The following is a 25,239-nucleotide window of genomic DNA, read 5'->3' on the forward strand; positions in this document are numbered from 1 at the left end:
ATTGGGTTGGTCGGTGAGGATGCTCTGGCTGATTTGGCTATCGGAGGAGGGGAAGAAGATCTTAGGCGTCTGGAGATGGAGCCCGGGGTACCGCTCCGCTGTGATGGAGGGTTTCGTCATTGGAGCAGCTCTGGTGAGTTGTACGATGGCGAGGCTGAAGCAGGACAAGAGAGACTACGTTAACCTGAGTGGAATTCTAATAGCATCTCCAATAGATGATGTAAAATACATAACCACAAAGGGCTAGATGTAAAATACATCAGCCGCTCATCTCTTAACTTAACTGTCAAAACTAAATTTAATTGACGAAACTGAATTTTACTATCGAAACTGAAGGCACTAGTAGCAGAAAAGCAGCAGCACCGCCAGGAGCAGCAGCGCGTGCGAGAGCCGGGGCAGCTGGTCGTGTAGCAGCATCTCGGGTAGCAGCTGCAGGGGCTCGAGCGAGAGCAGTATCTGCTACTCGTGCAGCAGCAGCGCGCACAAGAGTAGAGCAGCAGGCAGGGTGAGGCTACACGTCAGTCGACTCACTTTTTCATCTCTGGTCAGTCAATTTTCCAGCCGCTGGATATGAAATCAAGGGCCTGCAGTTCATCTTCAACCTCCACCCCCTGAGCTGCCAGCCACCACCGGCCAAACCGCCAGCCCCTGCCCCCTCCCCCCCCCCCCGCACTGAGCTTTTTCTCCGGCGATCCCCACGCCACCGCCCCACCACCACCGGCGACCACCCCTAAGATAGATAGCGGGGTACCTCTCCGGCGAGCCCCCTCCCTGTTGCGGCCGGTTCTTCCTTAACTCCGGCGAGCCCCCCCCCACCCCCTGAAAATCGACTGACACAAAAGTCGATTCATTCGACTAAAGTGTAGCTAAATCGGAGCAGCAACGCAAGCAAGATCAAGAGCGAGAGCAGCAGCGCAAGCAAGAGCAAGAGCAAGAGCAGCAGCATGAGCAAGAGCAAGTGCAGACTAGGCAGGGGACAGAGAGCAAGAGCAGAGCAGCAGCGCGAGCGAGAGCCAAAGCAGCAGCAGGTCCTACTGATGTAGACCGTCGCTGCCGAGGGAGAGACGTCGTGGAGGAAGTGGTTGGCGACACCGCCGTGGATGGAGCCGCACCATGTCGGCTTGGGACCGAGCCCCGGCAGCCTCGTGTGTTGGGCATACACATAACAGGTAGGCCCACGAAGGGTCGAAATATCATAAAGCATGGGGTCCACACAACATGTGGGTCCAGATAAATTTCATACAGACATATTATCCACTCGACCAAGCAGCATACCATCCACTCGGATGACAGTTCACCACTCGACCGTACGACTCACTCGGGTATACGAAGACTAGCAGGCAGCAAGGCAGTCAAAGCATAGTTCTCACAGTGAAGGCTTGGTAGTGGACTGGCATTATGGCATTCATTCTCCACTTTGTAACATAGGAGGTGAGGGGGTGTGCACTCTATATAAGCCACCCCCACCACTAGACTGGGGGGCTTTTTTCTTCCAGCTCTCTCTTTCTAACCATTAGTCTCAGGACATAGCTCAGGCATGGAGATCCTCTCTCCCCTCTCTCTCTCTCTCTCAAACACACATTGTAATCTCTGGATACATACTCAGATAAAACAAAACCTCTCCGGAGCACGAGACGTAGGGTTGTTATCTCCACCGTGAGAGGCCCGAACTCGCTAAAACCACCGTGTCACCCATTTGCATCTCGGTAGATCATGCTCCTTTATCCTACCCCTCTCTTATTGCCGGAATCGTTCCCACGATAGTTGGCGCCCACCGTGGGGCATTGCGTTTATCGAACCATGATGCAAATGGTTTTCTTTCTTCAATGTCCGTCCGCCGATCAACAATCATCAATGGAGGATCTGATCCAGGATGTTTCGGACATCACTCCATTCACAGGGGAGTCATGATACTCTTCGTACAGAGGGATCAGGAAGTCCCATTCCATACTATCTTATTCTTTACAATCGATCATCACGCTAACAAATCTGTTGGTTTTCTTCCCGTATGAACAATCACCTGGGATCTTGTTATTGCTATTGTATAGATCCAACAAAAAAAGGAGCACAGATGCTGGCCACGAGCCCAACCACGACAGCTCTTTTCTCCAATCGATCTTTCAACAGCGACCTGCGCGGTGAAGGCAACAGCTCGACGATGGCCTTCGCGGTACATGCCTAGACTCAACTGCGCTACGGCGACCCCCGCAGCGGACGCACTGCCCCGACGCAGCGCCGACACCGGGACTGGCCATGTCCCGGACCACAGCGCTCCTCCGAGCGGTCGACTGCAGGACGCGGCCACCAGATCGACTCAGCATCGTCTCAAGCTCTGCCTGCGCAGCCTCACAGGAGAAAGCCGCCCCGTACTCGGATCTATCGCAGGCCGCCTCACCACGCGCTGGATCAATGAGCGCGCCGCCGCCGTGGCCGACCAGGGAGCCCAGCCCCGCCTTCCTCTTTCTTCCTAATATTAATTCCATCCCATTCATTTCCTGCATGCAGGGAATAAATGGCCGCGGGAAAAGGGAAACGTCCCTAGCATGCATAATGGGATTTTAACTCTTGCTAATTAGCATTAATGCCTCTTGCATGCAGATTCTGGGCGTGGGGCCAATCCTTCAATGCGTTGGACGTGGACTCGGCCACCCACACGCCGTCGCTTGGCTACACACGCCAGCGTCACTCGGCCGCCCGCACGCCATCGCTCAGCTGGACACGCCTTCGTCAACTTGTCCGACTCAGCCACCCCGTGCATCGCTCTCGGCTGGACATTTTCTTGTCAGTCATCACTCCGCGGGACACGTCTACTTCACTCGGACGCCCCGTGCATGGTCATTTCGCGGGACGCATCTATTTCAATCGGACGCCCCGTGCATCGTCACTTCGTGGGACACGTCTACTTCACCCGCACATCGCCGCGCATCGTCACTCCGCGGAACGCGTATATGATACGTCCATTTTGCATCATGCTTTTATATCGATATTTATTGCTTTATGGGCTGTTATTACATATTATGTCACAATACTTATGCCTATTCTCTCTTATTTTACAAGGTTTACATAAGGAGGGAGAATGCCGGCAGCTGGAATTCTGGGCTGGAAAAGGAGCAAATATTAGAGACCTATTCTGCACAACTCCAAAAGTCCTGAAACTCCACGAAAGTTATTTTTGGAAATAATAAAAAATATTGAGCGGAAGAAATACGTCACGGGGGCCTCCACCTATCCACGAAGGTGGGGGCGCGCCCTACCCCCCTGGGCGCGCCTCCTGCCTCGTGGGCCCCCTGTTGGCCCTCCGGTGCCCATCTTCTGCTATATGAAGTCTTTCGTCCGAAGAAAAATCATATGCAAGCTTTCGGGACGAGACTCCGCCGCCACGAGGCGGAACCTTGGCGGAACCAATCTAGGGCTCCGGCAGATCTGTTCTGCCCGGGACACTTCCCTCCGGGAGGGGGAAATCATCGCCATCGTCATCACCAACAGTCCTCTCATCGGGAGAGGGCAATCTCCATCAACATCTTCACCAGCACCATCTCCTCTCAAAACCCTAGTTCATCTCTTGTATCCCATTCTTGTCTCTAAGTCCGGGATTGGTACCTGTAGGTTGCTAGTAGTGTTGATTACTCCTTGTAGTTGATGCTAGTTGGTTTATTTGGTGGAAGATCATATGTTCAGATCCATTATGCATATTAATACCCCTCTGATTATGAACATGAACATGCTTTGTGAGTAGTTACGTTTGTTCCTGAGGACATGGGAGAAGTCTTGCTATTAGTAGTCATTTGAATTTGGTATTCGTTCGATATTTTGATGAGATGTATGTTGTCTATACTCTAGTGGTGTTATGTGAACGTCGACTACATAACACTTCACTATTATTTGGGCCTAGAGGAAGGCATTGGGAAGTAATAAGTAGATGATGGGTTGCTAGAGTGACAGAAGCTTAAACCCTAGTTTATGCGTTGCTTCGTAAGGGGCTGATTTGGATCCATATGTTTCATGCTATGGTTAGGTTTACCTTAATACTTTTGTTGTAGTTGCGGATGCTTGCAATAGAGGTTAATCATAAGTCGGATGCTTGTCCAAGTAAAGGCAGCACCCAAGCACCGGTCCACCCACATATCAAATTATCAATGTACCGAACGCGAATCATATGAACGTGATGAAAACTAGCTTGACGATAATTCCCATGTGTCCTCGGGAGCGCTTTTCTCTATATAAGAGTTTGTCCAGGCTTGTCCTTTGCTACAACAAGGATTGGGCCACCTTGCTGCACTTTATTTACTTTTGTTACTTGTTGCTCGTTACAAATTATCCTATCACAAAACTATCTGTTACCTATAATTTCAGTGCTTGCAGAGAATACCTTGCTGAAAACCGCTTATCATTTCCTTCTGCTCCTCGTTGGGTTCGACACTCTTACTTATCGAAAGGACTATGATAGATCCCCTATACTTGTGGGTCATCAGTCTACTTCACTCGGACGCCCCGTGCATGATCACTCCGCGGGACAGGTCTATTTCAATCGGACACCCCGCGCATCGTCACTCCGCGGGACGCGTCTACTTCACCCGCACATCGCCGTGCATCGTCACTCCGCGGAACGCGTCTACTTCACTCGGACGCCACGCGCATCATCACTCTTCGGAACGTGTTTACTTCACTCGGCCGCCACACGCGTCGCCACTCGGTTGGTCACCTCATAACCATTCGGCCGCTGCGTGCGTCGCCACTCGGTTGGTCACCTCATCACCACTCGGCCGCCCCGCGCGTCGCCACTCGGTTGGTCACCTCATCACCACTCGTTCGCTCCGCGCGTCGCCTATCGGTTGGTCACCTCATCACCACTCGGCCGCCCCGCGCGTCACCATCGGTTGGTCACCTCATAACCGCTAGGCCGCCCCGCGCATCGCCATCGGTTGGTCACCTCATCACCACTCGGCCGCCCCGCGCCTCGCCATCGGTTGGTCACCTCATCACCACTCGGCCGCCCCGCGCGTTGCCATCGATCGGTTGGTCACCTCATCACCACTTGGCCGCCCCGCGCATTGCCATCGGTTGGTCACCTCATCACCCCTCGGCCGCCCCGCGCGTCGCCATCAGTTGGTCACCTCATCACCACTCGGCCACCCCGCGCGTCGCCACTCGGTTGGTCACCTCATAACCACTCGGCGGCCCCGCGCGTCGCCATCGGTTGGTCACCTCATCACCACTCGGCCGCCCCGCGCGTCGCCATCGATCGGTTGGTCACCTCATCACCACTCGGCCGCCCCGCGCGTCGCCATCGGTTGGTCACCTCATCACCCCTCGGCCGCCCCGTGCGTCGCCATCGGTTGGTCACCTCATCACCACTCGGCCGCCCCGCGCATCGCCACTCGGTTGGTCACCTCATAACCACTCGGCCGCCCCGCGCGTCGCCATCGGTTGGTCACCTCATCACCACTCGGCCGTGCCGCGCATCGCCATTGGTTGGTCGCCTCATCACCACTCGGCCGCCCCGTGCGTCGCCACTCGGTTGGTCACCTCATCACCACTCGGCCGCTCCGCGCGTCGCCTATCGGTTGGTCACCTCATCACCACTCGGCCGCCCCGCGCGTCGCCATCGGTTGGTCACCTCATAACCGCTAGGCCGTCCCGCGCGTCGTCATCGGTTGGTCACCTCATCACCACTCGGCCGCCCCGCGCGTCGCCATCGGTTGGTCACCTCATCACCACTCGGCCGCCCCGCGCGTCGCCATCGTTTGGTCACCTCATCACCACCCGGCCGCCCCACGCGTCGCCACTCGGTTGGTCACTGATACTTCTCCAACGTATCTATAATTTATGAAGTATTCATGCTATTATATTATCTGTTTTGGATGTTTATGGTCTTTACTAAACACTTTTATATTATTTTTCGGACTAACCTATTAACTGGAGGCCCAGCCCAAATTGCTGTTCTCTTGCCTGTTTCAGTGTTTCGAAGAAAAGGAATATGAAACGGAGTCCAAACAGAATGAAACCTTTGGGAGAGTTATTTTTGGAACGGAAGCAATCCAGGAGACTTGGAGTAGACGTCAGGGAAGCTTCGAGGAAGCCACAAGGCAGGGAGGCGCGCCCTACCCCCCTAGGCGCGCCCCCACCCTCGTGGGCCCCTCGTGGCTCCCCTGACCGACTTCTTTTGCCTATATATATCCATATACCCTAAAAACATCGGGGAGCACAATAGATCGGGAGTTCCGCCGCCGCAAGCCTCTGTAGCCACCAAAAACCAATTGGGACCCTGTCCCAACACCCTGCCGGAGGGGGGAACCCTCACCGGTGGCCATCTTCATCATCCCGGCGCTCTCCATGATGAGGAGGGAGTAGTTCACCCTCAGAGCTGAGGGTATGTACCAGTAGCTATGTGTTTGATCTCTCTCTCTCTCTCGTGTTCTTGATTTGCCATGATCTTGATGTATCGCGAGCTTTGCTATTATAGTTGGATCTTATGATGTTTCTCCCCTCTACTCTCTTGTAATGAATTGATTTTTCCCTTTGAAGTTATCTTATCGGATTGAGTCTTTAAGGATTTGAGAACACTTGATGTAGGTCTTGCATGTGCTTATCTGTGGTGACAATGGGATATCACGCGATGTACTTGATGTATGTTTTGGTGATCAACTTGCGGGTTCCGTGACCTCTTGAACTTATGCATAGGGGTTGGCACACGTTTTCGTCTTGACTCTCCGGTAGAAACTTTGGGCACTCTTTGAAGTTATTTGTGTTGGTTGAATAGATGAATCTGAGATTGTGTGATGCATATCGTATAATCATACCCACGGATACTTGAGGTGACATTGGAGTATCTAGGTGACATTAGGGTTTTGGTTGATTTGTGTCTTAAGGTGTTATTCTAGTACGAACTCTATGATAGATCAAACCGAAAGAATAGCTTCATGTTATTTTACTACGGACTCTTGAATAGATCGATCCAAAAGGATAACTTTGAGGTGGTTTCATACCCTACCATAATCTCTTCATTTGTTCTCCGCTATTAGTGACTTTGGGGTGACTCTTTGTTGCATGTTGAGGGATAGTTATATGATCCAATTATGTTATTATTGTTGAGAGAACTTGCACTAGTGAAAGTATGAACCCTAGGCCTTGTTTCAACGCATTGCAATACCGTTTGTGCTCACTTTTATCATTTGTTACCTTGCAGTTTTTATATTTTCAGATTACAAAAACCTATATCTACTATCCATATTGCACTTGTATCACCATCTCTTCGCCGAACTAGTACACCTATACAATTTACCATTGTATTGGGTGTGTTGGGGACACAAGAGACTCTTTGTTATTTGGTTGCAGGGTTGCTTGAGAGAGACCATCTTCATCCTACGCCTCCCACGGATTGATAAACCTTAGGTCATCCACTTGAGGGAAATTTGCTACTGTCCTACAAGCCTTTGCACCTGGAGGCCCAAGAACGTCTACAAGAAAAATGTTGCATAGTAGACATCAAGCTATTTTCTGGCGCCGTTGCCGTTGAGGTGAGTGGTTGAAGGTATATCTTGAGATCTTGCAATCGAATCTTTTAGTTTCTTGTTTTATCACTAGTTTAGTTTATAAAAGAAAACTACAAAAAAATGGAATTGTGGGTGCCTCATATGCTTCATCTTTCTAATGTCTTCCGTGAAAATAAGGATTCCGATAATTGTGCTCAATTGCTAGAAGAAGAATGCATTAAAATGTCTGGCACTAAATATTTGAATGATGAGCATGATTGCAATGATGTTAGTGTGAATTCTTTGAATATCCATGATGCTAATGATATGCAAAGCCACAAGCTTGGGGATGCTATGTTTGATGAAGATGATATGTTTAGTCCCCCAAGTTTTGATGAGCAAATTTATTATGATGACAGCATGCCTCCTATTTATGATGATTATTGTGATGACACGTATGCTATAAAGAATAAAGATAATCATGAAACTTGCCATCATGATTTTAATTTTCAATTGGATTATGCTTCACATGATAGCTATTTTGTTGAGTTTGCTCCCACTGCTATTCATGAGAACAAATTTGCTTATGTGGAGAGTAGTAAAATTTCTATGCAAGTAGATCATGAAAAGAATGCTTTATGTGCTGGTTATATGGTTGAATTCATTCATGATGCTACTGAAAATTATTATGAGAGAGGATCACATGCTTCTACATATTGCAATAATATCAAGTTTCCTCTCTATGTGTTGAAAATTTTGCAGTTATGCTTGTTTTGCCTTCCTATGCTAGTTGATTATTGTTCCCATAAGTTGTTTGCTCACAAAATCCCTAAGCATAGGAAGTGGGTTAGACTTAAATGTGCTAGTCATATTCTTCGTGATGCTCTCTTTATGTTTCAATTCTTATCTTTTATGTGAGCATCATTGAAATCATCATGCCTAGCTAGGGGCGTTAAACGTTAGCGCTTGTTGGGAGGCAACCCAATTTTATTTTAGTTATTTGCCTTTTGCTCCTGCTTAGTAATAAATAATCTATCTGGCCTCTTGTTAGATGTGGTTTTATGTTTTAATTAGTGTCTGTGCCAAGTAGAACCTTTGGGAAGACTTGGGGGAAGTCTTTATGATCATGCTGTAAAAAACAGAAACTTTAGCGCTCACGAGATTAGCTGTCATTTTTTACTGGAGAGTGATTTTAAGTTGATTTTTTTTGAAGATGATTAATAGACAAATTCCTCAGGTCCACCAATTTATTTCAGAATTTTTGGAGTTCCAGAAGTATGCGTTTGATATAGATTACTACAGAATGTTCTGTTTTTGACAGATTCTGTTTTCTATGTGTTGTTTGCTTATTTTGATGAATCTATGAGTAGTATCAGAGGGTATGAACCATATAGAAGTTGGAATACAGTATATATTACACCAATATGAATTTAGAATGAATTCACAACAGTACCTAAGTGGTGATTTATTTTCTTATACTAACGGAGCTTACGAGTTTTCTGTTAAGTTTTGTGTTGTGAAGTTTTCAAGTTTTGGGTAAAGATTCAATGGACAACGGAATAAGGAGTGTCAAGAGCCTAAGCTTGGGGATTCCCAAGGAACCCCAAGGAAATGTTCAAGGACAACCAAGAGCCTAAGCTTGGGGATGCCCCGGAAGGCATCCCCTCTTTCGTCTTCGTTCATTAGTAACTTTACTTGGAGCTATATTTTTATTCACCACATGATATGTGTTTTGCTTGGAGCATCATTTTATTTTGTTAGTATTTGCTTGCTGTTATTTAGAATAATGTTTTGCATCTCTATTTTCAATAAAAATGTCAAGGACAGCTTTTACCATGCTTATTTTGCAAGTATACATGTTGCTGTTTCAAAACAGAAAGTTTACCGCTGTTGCAAAAATTCCCTAGAAAAGTCGGAATATGATAAAATGTTGAAACTTTTTGAATATTGAGCTCTGATAAATTTTCTACAGTGTGGTAGAGTTTCATAATGTTTGGAGTTAGGGAAGTATGATGAATCTTGCATTCTTTACAGACTGTACTGTTTTGGCAGATTGCTGTTATGTTTGCATATTTTTGCTTGTTTAATGATTCTATTTGAGGATAGGAGTATTAAATATGCATAGGTATTTAGTATGCAATGTTGAATAATAATTTTAGTGATTTGTTACAGTATAAAATGATAAGGTTTTTGCATTGGTTTATACTAACTTATCTCACGAGTTCTTGTTGAGTTTGGTGTGGATGAAGCTTTCGAGAGTTAGGAAACCGTGACATAAAAGGAATTAAGGAGACACAAAAGTTCAAGCTTGGGGATGCCCAAGGCACCCCAAGATAATATTTCAAGAAGTCTCAAGCATCTAAGCTTGGGGATGCCCCGGTAGGCATCCCACCTTTCTTCTTCAACAATTATCGGATAGTATCGGTTGAGCCTAAGTTTTTGCTTCTTCACATGATGAGTGCTGTCCTTGAAGTGTCGTTTTATTTTGTTTTGCTTGCTGTATGAATAAAATACCAAGATCTGAAATTCTTAAATGAGAGAGAGTCTTCACATAGCTACATAATTATTTAACTACTCATTGATCTTCACTTATATCTTTTTGGAGTAGTTTGTCATTTACTCGTGTGCTTCACTTGTATCCTATGAGTAAATGGTTGAATGATTTGAATCTCATAAATCTGAAATTATATATGTTTCATGTGCTTATCCCATGGGGAGTAATGACTTGACATATGAGAAGTAGAGGTGGTAAATTTATTGAAGGTTAGCAAACATTCAATTGGTCACTTGAACAATTCATGGAAGAATATTGAAGGAAGAGAGATTTCACATATAAATATACTATCTTGGACATCTTCTATGATTGTGAGCCCCATTAATTATTTTCAAACTTGATCAAATTAGTTGAAGTTGGACAAGGAAGACAACATAATGAGTTATTCTTGGGTATATTTGTATAGAAGTTATATTGTTATGGATCCTCTAACATGTGGTGCTTGCTATTTAGAATCCTTTGCTAGCCAAAATATCTGTACTAAGCGGGAATACTGCTTGTGCATCCAAATTCCTTGAACCAAGTTTATTCCATGAGTGTCCATCATATCTACCTATATGCGGTATTTACTTGCCGTTCCAAGTAAATTTGCATGTGCCAAACTCTAAACCTTCAAATCATAATCTATTTTGTATGCCCGAATCGCTCATCTAGCGACTAGGGGCTGTCAGTATCTTCCATGCTAGGTGGGTTATTCTCACGATGATTGGACTCCGCTCATCATTCACGAGAAAATGGCTGGTAACTGGTATGCCCAGTCCTATGATCAAAAGATCAAAAACAAATTCGCAAATAATTTAAACAAACTCCCCCAGGATTGTTGAAAGTTGGATGGAACCCATTGTTTCGGACAAGCCGTGGAGTGTGATTGTTGGTGGAGGGGGAGTAAAATCTTTACCTTTCTGTTGGGGAATCGCCTATAATGTATCTAGTATGGAAGATATTTGGAACTCTTGGTCGTTATGTTGACAATGAAAGCATACCTCTCAAAATTATTTTCATCTCTGTTTTAAAGCTTCGAGCTCTGGCACCTCTGCAAATCCCTGCTTCCCTCTGCGAAGGGCCTATCTTTTACTTTTATGCAAGAGTCAGTAGTATTCCTTCTCATTCCAACCTACTCTTTAGTTGGCAAGCATCATGTGATGGAAAGATCTAAGCATATATGTCCATTCAAATATATTTGATCATGAATTATTATTGTTGACATTACCCTTGAGGTAAAAGGTTGGGAGGCGAAACATTAAGCCCCTATCTTTCTCTGTGTTCGATGAATGCTAGTTGTTCTAAAATTATGCCTTGAGTGGTAGCAATCATGGAAGACTATATGATAGTTGAGTATGTGGGATTTGCTAAATCAAAGCTCTTACATAGACCCTTCCTGAAAATAAGATGAATTGCAATTGTTTGATGACTGAGAACATAGTTTGTTAGTTTTGAAGAAAGTTTATGATCTATACTTTAACATGTGAATAGTTTGTTACTTGATCATGAGAAGCTTTATGACATGAGCTACTGTTATGACATATAATGATGCTAGAAAAGGTGATTGAAATTATCATTGATCAAACTTATGCACTTGCTAGCATTCACACTGCATAAATTATTTCTTTTATCATTTACCTACTCGAGGACGAGCGGGAATTAAGCTTGGGGATGCTCATACGTCTCCAACGTATCTATAATTTATGAAGTATTCATGCTATTATATTATCTATTTTGGATGTTTATGGGCTTTACTAAACACTTCTATATTATTTTTGGGACTAACCTATTAAACGGAGGCCCAGCCCAAATTGCTGTTTTCTTGCCTATTTCAGTGTTTCGAAGAAAATGAATATCAAACGGAGTCCAAACGGAATGAAACCTTCGGGAGAGTTATTTTTCGAACGGAAGCAATCCAAGAGACTTGGAGTAGACGTCAGGGAAGCTTCGAGGAAGCCACGAGGCAGGGAGGCGCGCCCTACCCCCCTGGGCGCGCCCCCACCCTCGTGGGCCCCTCGTGGCTCCCCTGACCGACTTATTTTTCCTATATATATCCATATACCCTAAAAACATCGGGGAGCACAATAGATCAGGACTTCCACCGCCGCAAGCCTCTGTAGCCACCAAAACCAATCGGGACCCTGTTCCAACACCCTGCCAGAGGGGGAACTCTCACCGGTGGCCATCTTCATCATCCCGGCGCTCTCCATGATGAGGAGGGAGTAGTTCACCCTCGGGGCTGAGGGTATGTACCAGTAGCTATGTGTTTGATCTCTCTCTCTCGTGTTCTTGATTTGGCACGATCTTGATGTATCGCGAGCTTTGCTATTATAGTTGGATCTTATGATGTTTCTCCCCCTCTACTCTCTTGTAATGAATTGAGTTTTCCCTTTGAAGTTATCTTATCGGATTGAGTCTTTAAGGATTTGAGAACACTTGATGTATGTCTTGCATGTGCTTATCTGTGGTGACAATGGGATATCACGTGATCTACTTGATGTATGTTTTGGTGATCAACTTGCGGGTTCCGTGACCTCGTGAACTTATGCATAGGGGTTGGCACACGTTTTCGTCTTGACTCTCTGCTAGAAACTTTGGGCACTCTTTGAAGTTCTTTGTGTTGGTTGAATAGATGAATATGAGATTGTGTGATGCATATCGTATAATCATACCCACGGATACTTGAGGTGACATTGGAGTATCTAGGTGACATTAGGGTTTTGGTTGATTTGTGTATTAAGGTGTTATTCTAGTACGAACTCTATGATAGATCGAACAGAAAGAATAGCTTCATGTTATTTTACTACGGGCTCTTGAATAGATCGATCAGAAAGGATAACTTTGAGGTGGTTTCGTACCCTACCATAATCTCTTCGTTTGCTCTCCGCTATTAGTGACTCTTTGTTGCATGTTGAGGGATAGTTATATGATCCAATTATGTTATTATTGTTGAGAGAACTTGCACTAGTGAAAGTATGAACCCTAGGCCTTGTTTCAACGCATTGCAATACCGTTTGTGCTCACTTTTATCATTAGTTACCTTGCTGTTTTTATATTTTCAGATTACAAAAACCTATATCTACTATCCATATTGCACTTGTATCACCATCTCTTCACTGAACTAGTGCACCTATACAATTTACCATTGTATTGGGTGTGTTGGGGACACAAGAGACTCTTTGTTATTTAGTTGCAGGGTTGCTTGAGAGAGACCATCTTCATCCTACGCCTCCCACGGATTGATAAACCTTAGGTCATCCACTTGAGGGAAATTTGCTACTGTCCTACAAACCTCTGCACTTGGAGGCCCAACAACGTCTACACGAAGAAGGTTGTGTAGTAGACATCAGTCACCACATAACCACTCGGCCGCCCCGTGCGTCGCCATCGGTTGGTCACCTCATCACCACTCGGCCGCCTTGCGCGTCGCCACTCGGTTGGTCACCTCATAACCACTCGGCCGCACCGCGCGTCGCCATCGGTTGGTCACCTCATCACCACTCGGCCGCCCCGCGCATCGCCATCGGTTGGTCACCTCATCACCACTTGGCCGCCCCGCGCGTCGCCATCGGTTGGTCACTTCATCACCACTCGGCCGCCCCGCGCGTCGCCATCAGTTGGTCACCTCATCACCACTCGGCCGCCCCGCGCGTCGCCACTCGGTTGGTCACCTCATCACCACTCGGCCGCCCCGCGCGTCGCCACTCGGTTGGTCACCTCATCACCACTCGGCCGCCCCACACGTTGCTACTCAGTTGGTCGCCTCATTAGCACTCGGCCGCCCGCGCGCCTTCAGACAGCTAAGTCATTTTACATTCTGTTATTTCCGTCTTCCTGAGTATCCCGTAATTCACACATCACGTACACTCGGTGGCCACGCCATCGAGTGTACCTCTACGCTTGGCTACTTATTTTCAGATACTTGCTTAGTACTGGTTATTTGACTCCCGAGTCCAACTTCCATTTTTTTCGCATACATCATTCACGAACACCATGTGTCCTTCTTCATTTCGAGTTTGCACCGGTCCTCCGGGGCTGCAACTCAGTCGAAATACTACACTTCCGTTTTATTTGAGCCAGTATTCCAATGAGTTCAGTCGGATCTGTCGCTTTGACAAGTTCGAACGGATCCTTCGCTCTTTCAGACTCTTGCTGGTTAACCAGCAAGCCCCTTGCACTCCCAGCGGGTGTCTATGGGTGTTATTCACACAAATCATTTCAGCACACATCAAATTTCCTCGAGAAATTATTTCGTTGGCTTGTGCCATTTTTTACACAAGTTACGCGATCACTCGACGGCCCTATGCGCCAACTTCATCGCTGCTCCGACTCGGTCACCGTACCGGTCCTAGCGCACCACAACACCGACCTTGTCGTTCTGTTGACTTCAAACACATCCGGCCAGCCCCTCTGTGGAATCCTCTTCATCGTATCAATGATATAGACCTCGTCAGGCATGAGACAGATAAGTCCCTTTTATAATTAAACTTCACACTTCACTCTTTTGCGAGTTTGCCTCTCTCGAGCCTCACTCGGAAGCTTCTCCTCATCTTTTCCCGAGTCCGACTCGATGAATTGCAAATCATCCATTCAAAACTATATTTCTCGTATTCCGACATGTCCGTTGTCGAAGCCTGTAGTACGCTCGGGGGCTACGCCGCACTCGGGGGCTGCATCTCATTTGGAATGACTCTCTCCTGAGTAGTCGAGTACTTCATCACCAGTCAGATCCTTCACTTCAACAAGTGCATTCGATCCGCCACTTTGACAAGTTTTATAATCACCCAGACGCTCTGCACGCTATCTTCATTCCTACTCAGACTCAGTTGTCACGCCGGTCTTGTTGTGTCGCAACCACACTACACTGACCTCGTTGCTACATTAGCTTCGAAAGCATCTGGCTAACTCCTTCGAAGACCATTTCAGCCACTTGGCTGGGCACGCAATCTTTCACTCGGCTGCCCCGCGTGTTGTCACTTGGCCACCCCGTGCGTCGTCACTTGGTCACGCCGCGCGTCGTCACTCGGCCACTCCACGCGTCACCACTTGGCTGGACACGTAGTCCTTCACTCGGCCACCTCGCGCATCCACACTCGGCCGTCCCGCACGTCGCCACTCGGTTGTGCACGTCTTCACCACTTGGCCGCTCCGCGCGTCGCCTCTCGGTTGTGCATGCCTTCACCACATGGCCGCCCCGCGCGTCACCACTTGGCTGGACACGTAGTCCTTCACTCGGCCACCTCGCGCATCCTCACTCGGCCGCCCCGCGCGTCGCCACTCGGTTGTGCACGTCTTCACCACTCACCCGCCCCGCGCATTGCCACTCAGTTGTGCACGTCTTCATCATTCAACCACCTCGCACATCATGACTCGGCCGCTCCGCGCGTCGCCACTCGGTTGTGCACGTCTTCACCACTCGGCCGCCCCGCGCATCATCACTCGGTTGTACACATCATCGCCCCTCGGCCGCCTTGCACGTCACCATCAGTTGGGCATGTCTTTACCTCTACACCCTCAACACAGGAACGACTAAGTTACTCATATTATCAAACCTCATATCATACTCTGTAGCAAGCTTACCTCTTTCGAGCATCACTCGGGGGCTACGCACAGCCGTTGGCCATGCCGCCCTCGGGGGTTACGCCCATTCAATCAACCCATTGATCACATCAGGAATATCTTTCTAACCATACATGCTCGGTCTGCCAAAAATCTGTAAGGGTAGTACTGTCCACTCGGACGATCGCCCAAATCATTACCTAAAGTCATCTTCAGGACTGCAAAAGGGTGAAAATGACGCTCCTCTACGGATACACTTGGCCCTTATCCTAGGCTCCAAGGCATCAGTTTCACAAACTCAGACTCAGAGATGGCATGTGCTGGTGTTCCCCCGGGATAATGAGCGGCATCTCTCCGGAGAGTCAGCCCACACACTTGCCTCGCCACTCGTGTTTCATGGCACGTCCATGTCAGACCACTAGTCTATGTCCTCCAGGAGACATATGAGTGCCACCAAGTTTTTTCTTGCGGTCAACATACCCCGATCAGTTGGGAAGCATGTCCACTCGGACAAATACCCCTTTCACGCAAAATCTAACGGTCAATATAAGAAGTACTACTGGAACGATTACTCCCTGGAGTGTCCAACTTTTTTCTACAGTCGACAGTTTCAAAGCCGAATTCATTCACTGTGCTGAGAGCACGAAGATTCAGCCGCTTGACCAAGTTCCAGGATGAATTTATTCCATGTCGAGTGCACGAAGATCAGTCCGACTGACTCAGCTCCAGGCCGAGCTTACTTACCATGTCAAGCGCCTGAAGATGCATCCGATTGACTCAATTTTAGACTAAAAGATATTTACCGTGTCGACTGCATGGAGGTTTACCAGGAGATTTAAACCCTTTTCCCGACTCATCTTGTCCGACAAAGGCTCGGGGACTACACCCAGTGGGTGCACTCAGCGTGCCCCCACTGGAAAAGAACTCAGAAAGAAACATTTTGCTCGATGCAAGACCAGCTCCAGATCCTCAAGTACTACTCGTCCTCTGAGTCAGAGAGGAACAAGTTCTATCAGTACCAGCTAAGAAGATTTTTATTTCTCTCAGACCCCCACCGACTGCCCGCGGTCGATGGCGGTCTCGAGGACTACACCCAGTGGGTGCACTCTGCGTGCCCCCACTGGAGTAATCTCCACTCGGTACGGCCTGACCGGTCCGAGTGGCAAACAACAAACAAACAAGTTCTAAGGCTCCCGTCGGCTACCAATTTTTTTTGCTATAAGGTGAGTTTAACGCTCCTCCATGGACCTGTTTTGAGCCTTCTTCTAGGACTCAAAGCGTGAAACTCATAAGTTTGGATCTCAAACCAACTCGTATTGACGTTCCTCCGGGATAAGAATGGCATCCCTCCGAGATAGTAGTCCATGCGACAATCTTGTTTCCCAGATTTAATGACACACCCATACTCTAATCACGAGTTAACCTCTTCCGAGAGATGAACAAATGTCACCAAGTTGCTCCTCGCGGGAACTTACCCCAGATCAGTCGGGAAGCACAGTGCCGGAATCCATTGAGATTTTGTTCAAACCTTGGTTGTTTGAAAACACGATGATAGGTACCGAGTATTTCCGTAATCACTCGGGCCAAATTGTGTCTTTCACAAACTCATTCTACAAAATCGCAATCGATTCGGGGGCTAATGTTGGGGATACACATAACAGGTAGGCCCACGAAGGGTTGAAATATCATAAAGCATGGGGTCCACACAACATATAGGTCCAGATAAATTTCATACAGACATATTATCCACTCGACCAAGCAGCATACCATCCACTCGACCAAGGAGCATACCATCCACTCGGATGACAGTTCGCCACTCGACCGTACGACTCACTCGGGTATACGAAGACTAGCAGGCAGCAAGGCAGTCAAAGCATAATTCTCACAGTGAAGGCTTGGTAGTGGGATGGCATTATGGCATTCATGCCCCACTTTGTAACATAGGAGGTGAGGGGGTGGCACACTCTATATAAGCCACCCCCACCACTAGACTGGGGGGCTTTTTTCTTCCACCTCTCTCTTTCTAACCATTAGTCTCAGGACATAGCTTAGGCATGGAGATCCGCTCTCCCCTCTCTCTCTCTCAAACACACATTGTAATCTCCGGATACATACTCAGATAAAACAAAGCCTCTCCGGAGCACGAGATGTAGGGTTGTTATCTCCACCGTGAGAGGCCCGAACTCGCTAAAACCACCATGTCACCCATTTGCATCTCTATAGATCATGCTCCTTTATCCTACCCCTCTCTTATTGTCGGAATCGTTCCCACGATACCGTGAGATCTAATCAAGAAGAAAATGCGGGATTAGTGTAAAACCTCTTTGGTGGCGCCGATTAGGCCTCAGCTTCATCCGAGGGAATGGTGATGATGATGCTCTTCCGATGGTGCGGGTGAAGACAACGGTGTGGGAATGGAGGTGGCGCGAAAGATGAGGGGAACGTCGGGGCAGCTCCTTGGAGGTGGAGGACGGGGTGGCTAAACCGGCGGGACGACGAGATCGTCGACGGACCCTCATCCAGTGCGGTGGATAAGGGAAGTCGAGGTGTTGTTGTGGACGACATCGTCAGGGAAGAGGCTCCGGCTGGGTGGCGGACGGAGGAGTGTGTGGGGCTTCGCGGGTTTTCGCGGCCTCGGTGTACGAATGGGTGGGCGGATGGGATGGGAGGGGGAACCATGGCTTAGGGACGCGCTTGTCCGAAATGTGGGGTAAGTTACGAAAGTACCCCCACCGATTTGAGCTTGGCGGTTCTTTCGGTTCAGGGGTTTCACGGGCATTTCGCGTGCCGGGATTTCGCAGGAGGTGAGAGTTTTCGCGCGCGTTGTAATTTTGGGATAGCAAGGCGCGGTTTGAGATGAAGGGAGTTTTCAGAGCACAATGAGACAAAGATATATCTTAAATATTTCGGGGTAACAAGGCGCTGGTTGAAGAGGCGGGAGTTTCGCAGCACGATAGACAGAGATGCTGGCTTGAAATTTCGGCATAACAAGGCACGGCTTGAAATTTCGGGAGAACAAGCTTAACGTGTACAACAACAAAAAGACAATTCGCACCTCATCACTAGAGAGAGGCATGTCCCGTTTTACTATATTACTAGAAATGCATTCAAATACAACAACAACAAAACTAAAAAAATCGGGACAAGAAACATAACGTGTACAGTACCAAATCAATTTGCACTTCCCTCAACAATAAAAAAACAATTCGTGTTGTCTATCATATGGACTAAATTTGAGTACATTTTCCCTGTTTGAATGGGATTGTACTCAGGTTAGTTATGCAACCATCTAAATATTATCTTCACAACACATGACATGAATATAGGAGTAGTAAATTCCTATATAAATACGAACTACATGTACATACGATCTCAAATTCAAATATATGTATCCATTTTATGTTGAATTCAAATCATAGTACATGTACTCTAGCTAGATGTTCGGAATCTAAACCATGTATGATACTACGTACAGTGTGTTTAACACGCACAACACACACACAAACATCATTTAGACTAGTAAGGTACACGTGCATTGCACGCATGAGATTTGGCAACCAAATTATGAATAAATACAACATTATAGCATGTAAGCTTTGAGTCATATAAGCATGTTGTAGATGTTCGTTTAATTCTTATAGTTCATCTCATTCAAAATCATCTAGTTTTTATAAGAAAGCTAATCTATTTTAAGATTCATGGAATTGTGCGTTGTAAAGCATAAAGTAAAAAACAAATAACGGCAAATCATGTAGAAAAACATTTGGGCAATTATGATACGGAAGATTCTATAACAAAGAAGAAGTGCTTGTGTTTTGAGGTTTGTGCATTATGGTTAAGTGCAACCATGGAGTCTTCTAGATTGTACATGTGGCAAAATCTGGTGGAATGTAGATGATATCCAACGGCCAGTAGTGCTCGAATTTGCCATCTCTGCACCGTCGGGTTGGCTTCATCCAACGACCATCTTTCAATTAAAGTTATTCGCACACTATATAAAAAAATATAAAATATAATATATAGGGGTATAGATATAGATATGTGATGCGAAAGCCACCCATCATCTCCAATTAGAATAGTGTGTCCATGCACAGATGCAATGTGGCCAAACGATGTCTGCCATCGGTATCTCAAATTCAAATCAGTCTGACCTTGTTCAATGTGTATACATTATATGATGCTCGTTTCCAAACCACACCGCGCATATCTCAGTTATATTCATGCATGCATGGGTTTCAAACATCATGATCTCTTATTCAAATATTTGAATTCAACTTTACGTTGATTATGACCTCACCTAGTCTTTTACACCCACACAGTCGTCTCCTCTTTATAATTGTGCCACTAACTTTCTCTCGTGCATGCATGCACACACACTACCACTCGGCATTATCCATCACACACATGCAATCTTTTTCTTCAGGTCGGTCTCCCATGCATGCACACACACACAACTCCCCCTCTTCATCATACCGGGCATTCTTTATCATTCACGTGCATGCGCAATGATCGATGTTTCTCTATGTGTGTGTATATATAGCTAGGTCTTTCCCAGTTTTCCACACAAACCGATCAATCTATATATCTAGTGAGGTCTCACCCTCTTTCGCACGTACACATCGATCAATCTATACCTCTCTATATAGGATTACATAGCTAATACACCCACATTAATTATATATATCCAACGCACCCCTCTCATCATCCATGCCTTCCGCTTCATCTCTCGGAAGTGCGCACAGTGGCGAAGACAGGGGCAGCAAGGTCCCTCCCCCCCTAACATCACTATATATTGAGGTTAATATGAATGTGATCAGTAGTGAAGGAAATATGCCCTAGAGGCAATAATAAAGTTGTTATTTTATATTTCCTTATATCATGACAAATGTTTATTATTCATGCTAGAATTGTATTAATCGGAAACTTGATACAAGTGTCGATACATAGACAAAACACCGTGTCCCTAGTAAGCCTCTACTAGACTAGCTCGTTGATCAAAGATGGTTAAGTTTCCTAACCATAGACATGTGTTGTCATTTGATGAACGGGATCAAATCATTAGGAGAATGATGTGATGGACAAGGCCCATCCGTTAGCTTAGCATAATGATCGTTAAGTTTTATTGTTATTGCTTTCTTCATGACTTATACATATTACTTTGACTATGAGATTATGCAACTCCCGAATACCGGATGAACACCTTGTGTGCTATCAAACATCACAACGTTACTAGGTGATTATAAAGATGCTCTACAGGTGTCTCCGAAGGTGTTTGTTGGGTTGGCATAGATCGAGATTAGGATTTGTCACTCTGAGTATCGGAGAGGTATCTCTGGGCCCTCTCGTTAATGCACATCATGATAAGCCTTGCAAGTAATGTGACTAATGAGTTAGTTGCGGGATGATGCATTACGGAACGAGTAAAGAGACTTGCTGGTAACGAGATTGAACTAGGTATGAAGATACCGACGATCGAATCTCGGGCAAGTAACATACCAATGACAAAGGAATAACGTATGTTGTCATTGCGGTTTGACCGATAAAGATCTTCGTAGAATATGTATATGAGCATCCAGGTTCCGCTGTTGGTTATTGACCGGAGATGTGTCTCGGTCATGTCTACATAGTTCTCAAACCCGTAGGCTCCGCACGCTTAACGTTCGATGACGATTTGTATTGTGAGTTATGTGTTTTGGTGACCGAAGATTGTTCGGAGTCCCAGATGAGATCACGGACATGACGAGGAGTCTCGAAATGGTCGAGAGGTAAAGATTGATATATTGGACGATAGTATCCGGACACCGGAATGGTTCCAGAGTGTTTCGGGTATTGATCCGAGTACCGGGAGGTTACCGGAACCCGCCCGGGGAAGTAATGAGCCACATGGGCCATAGGGGAGAGGCAAGGCAGCCCACAAGGGGGTGGTGCCCCCCCATGGGGAGTCTGAATTGGACAAGGGGAGGGGCGCGGCCCCCCTTTCCTTCTCCCTCTCCCTCTCCTTCCCCCTTTCCCCCTCGGATAGAAGGAAAGGGGGCGAATAGGACTAGGAGTCCAAGTGGGTTTCCCCCCACTTGGCGTGCCGACTAGGCCGACCTCTTCCCCTCTCCTCCTTTATATACGGGAGCGGGGGCGCCTCCAAGACACACAGTTGTTCCAAGCCGTGTGCGGCGCCCCCCGCCACAGTTTACTCCTCCGGTCATATTGTTGTAGTGCTTAGGCGAAGCCCTGCGCAGACCACTTCATCATCACCGTCACCATGCCGTCGTGCTGACGAAACTCTCCCTCGACACTTTGCCGGATCAAGATTTCGAGGGATGTCATCGAGCTGAACGTGTGCTGAACTCGGAGGTGCTGTACGTTTGGTGCTTGATCGGTTGAATCGAGAAGACATTCGACTACATCAATCACATTAAGCTAACTCTTCCGCTTTCGGTCTACAAGGGTACGTGGACACACTCTCCCCTCTCGTTGCAATGCATCTCCTATATAGAACTTGCGTGGGCGTAGGAATTTTTTGAAATTGCATGCTACGTTCCCCAACAGTGGCATCCGAGCGAGGTCTATGCGTAGATGATATGCACGAGTAGAACACAAAGAGTTGTGGGCGATCATAGTCATACTGCTTACCACCAACGTCTTATTTTGATTCGGCGATATTGTTGGATGAAGCGGCACGGACCAACCTTACATGACCACGTTCATGAGACCGGTTCCACCGACAGACATGCAACTTGTTTTTCATAAAGGTGGCTAGCTGGTGTCTGTTTCTCCAACTTTAGTTGAATCGAATTTGACTACGGCCGGTCCTTGTTGAAGGTTAAAACAGCACACTTGACGAAAAATCGTTGTGGTTATGCGTAGGTAAGAACAGTTCTAACTAGAAGCCCGTAGCAGCCACGTAAAACTTGCAACAACAAAGTAGAGGACGTCTGACTTGTTTTTGCCGGGATCATCTCGAGGGATGTCTGTCTAAGTGGGAGTTCTTAAGTAATATGATTAAGTGAACTTAATTTATCATGAACTTAGTCCTGATAGTTTTTGCATATCTATGTTGTAGATCAATGGCCCGTGCTACCGTTCCCTTGAATTTTAATGCGTTCCTAGTGAAAGCTAAGTTGAAAGATGATGGTAGCAACTACACGGACTGGGTCCGTAACTTGAGGATTATCCTTATTGGTGCACAGAAGAATTATGTCCTTGATGCACCGCTAGGTGAAAGGCCTGCTGCAGGAGCAGATGTTGATGTTATGAATGTCTGGCAAGCTCGATCGGATGACTACTCGATAGTTCAGTGTGCCATGCTTTACGGCTTAGAATCGGGACTGCGAAGACGTTTTGAATGTCATGGAGCATATGAGATGTTCTAGGAGTTGAAGTTAATATTTCAAGCAAAATGCCCGAGTTGAGAGATATGAAGTCTCTAACAAGTTTTATAGCTGCAAAATGGAGGAGAACAGTTCTGTCAGTGAACACATACTTAGAATGTCTGGGTACCGTAACCACTTGACTCAGCAGAGAGTTAATCTTCCGGATGATAGTGTTATTGACAGAGTTCTTCAACCACTGCCACCAAGCTATAAAGGCTTCATGATGAACTATAATATGCAAGGGATGGAGAAGACAATTCCCGAGCTCTTCGCTATGCTCAAAGCTGTGGAGGTAGAAATCAAAAAGGAGCATCAAGTGTTGATGGTTAACAAGACCACTAGTTTCAAGAAAAAGGGTAAATGAAAGAAGGGGAACTTCAATAAGATTGGCAAGCAAGTTGCTACTCCCGGAAAGAAGCCCAAGTCTGGACCTAAGCCTGAAACTGAGTGCTTCTACTGCAAAGGGACTGGACACTGGAAGCGGAACTGCCCCAAGTATTTGGCTGATAAGAAGGATGGCAAAGTGAACAAAGGTATATTTGATATACATTTTATTGATGTGTACCTTACTAATGCTCATAGTAGCGCCTGGGTATTTGATACTAGTTCTGTTTCTCATATTTGCAACTCGAAACAGGGGCTACGGATTAAACGAAGATTCGCTAAGGACGAGGTGACGATGCGCGTCGGGACTGGTTCCAAGGTCGATGTGATCGCCGTCGACACGCTACCTCTACATCTACCTTTGGGATTAGTTTTAGACCTGAATAATTGTTATTTGGTGCCAGTGTTGAGCATGAACATTATATCTGGATCTTGTTTGATGCGAGACGGTTATTCATTTAAATCAGAGAATAATGGTTGTTCTATTTATATGAGTAATATCTTTTATGGTCATGCACCCTTGAAGTGTGGTCTATTTTTGTTGAATCTTGATCGTGGTGATACACATATTCATAATATTGATGCCAAAATATGCAAAGTTGATAATGATAGTGCAAAATATTTGTGGCACTGTCGTTTAGGTCATATTGGTGTAAAGCGCATGAAGAAACTCCATGCAGATGGACTTTTGGAATCACTTGATTATGAATCATTTGATGCTTGCGAACCATGCCTCATGGGCAAGATGACTAAGACTCCGTTCTCCGGAACAATGGAGCAAGCTACTGACTTATTGGAAACAATACATACCGATGTATGCGGTCCAATGAGTGTTGAGGCTCGTGGCGGGTATCGTTATTTTCTGACCTTCACAGATGATTTGAGCAGATATGGGTATATCTACTTAATGAAACACAAGTCTGAAACATTTGAAAAGTTCAAAGAACTTTAGAGTGAAGTGGAAAATCATCATAACAAGAAAATAAAGTTTCTACGATCTGATCGTGGTGGCGAATATTTGAGTTACGAGTTTGGTCTTCATTTAAAACAATGTGGAATAGTTTCACAACTCACGCCACCTGAAACACCACAGCGTAATGGTGTGTCTGAACGTCGTAAACGTACTTTATTAGATATGGTCCGATCTATGATGTCTCTTACTTATTTACCACTATCATTTTCGGGTTATGCATTAGAGACAACTGCATTCACGTTAAATAGGGCACCATCTAAATCCATTGAGACGACACCGTATGAAATGTGGTTTGGCAAGAAACCTAAGCTGTCGTTTCTTAAAGTTTGGGGTTGTGATGCTTATGTGAAAAAGCTTCAGCCTGATAAGCTCGAACCCAAATCGAAGAAATGTGTCTTCATAGGATACCCAAAGGAGACTGTTGGGTACACCTTCTATCGCAGATCCGATGGCAAGATCTTTGTTGCTAAGAATGGATCCTTTCTACAGAAGGAGTTTCTCTCGAAAGAAGTGAGTGGGAGAAAGTAGAACTTGATGAGGTAATTGTACCTTCTCTCAAATTGGAAAGTAGCTCATCACAGAAAACCGTTCCCGTGATGCCTACACCAACTAGTGAGGAAGCTAATGATAATGATCATGAAAGTTTTTATCGGGTTACTACCGAACCTCGTAGGTCTACCAGAGCATGTTCCGCCCCAGAGTGGTACAATAATCCTGTTCTGGATGTCTTGTTACTAGACCACGATGAACCTACGAACTATGAGGAAGCGATGATGAGCCCAGATTCCGCAAAATGACTTGAGGCCATGAAATCTGAGATGGGATCCATGTGTGAGAACAAAGTATGGACTTTGGTGGACTTGCCCGATGATCGGCAAGCCATTGAGAATAAATGGACCTCCAAGAGGAAGACGGACGCTGATGGTAGTGTTTCTCTCTACAAAGCTC

The sequence above is a fragment of the Aegilops tauschii genome, chromosome 3 (assembly GCF_002575655.3).
Source record: "Aegilops tauschii subsp. strangulata cultivar AL8/78 chromosome 3, Aet v6.0, whole genome shotgun sequence".
Taxonomy (NCBI): domain Eukaryota; kingdom Viridiplantae; phylum Streptophyta; class Magnoliopsida; order Poales; family Poaceae; genus Aegilops; species Aegilops tauschii.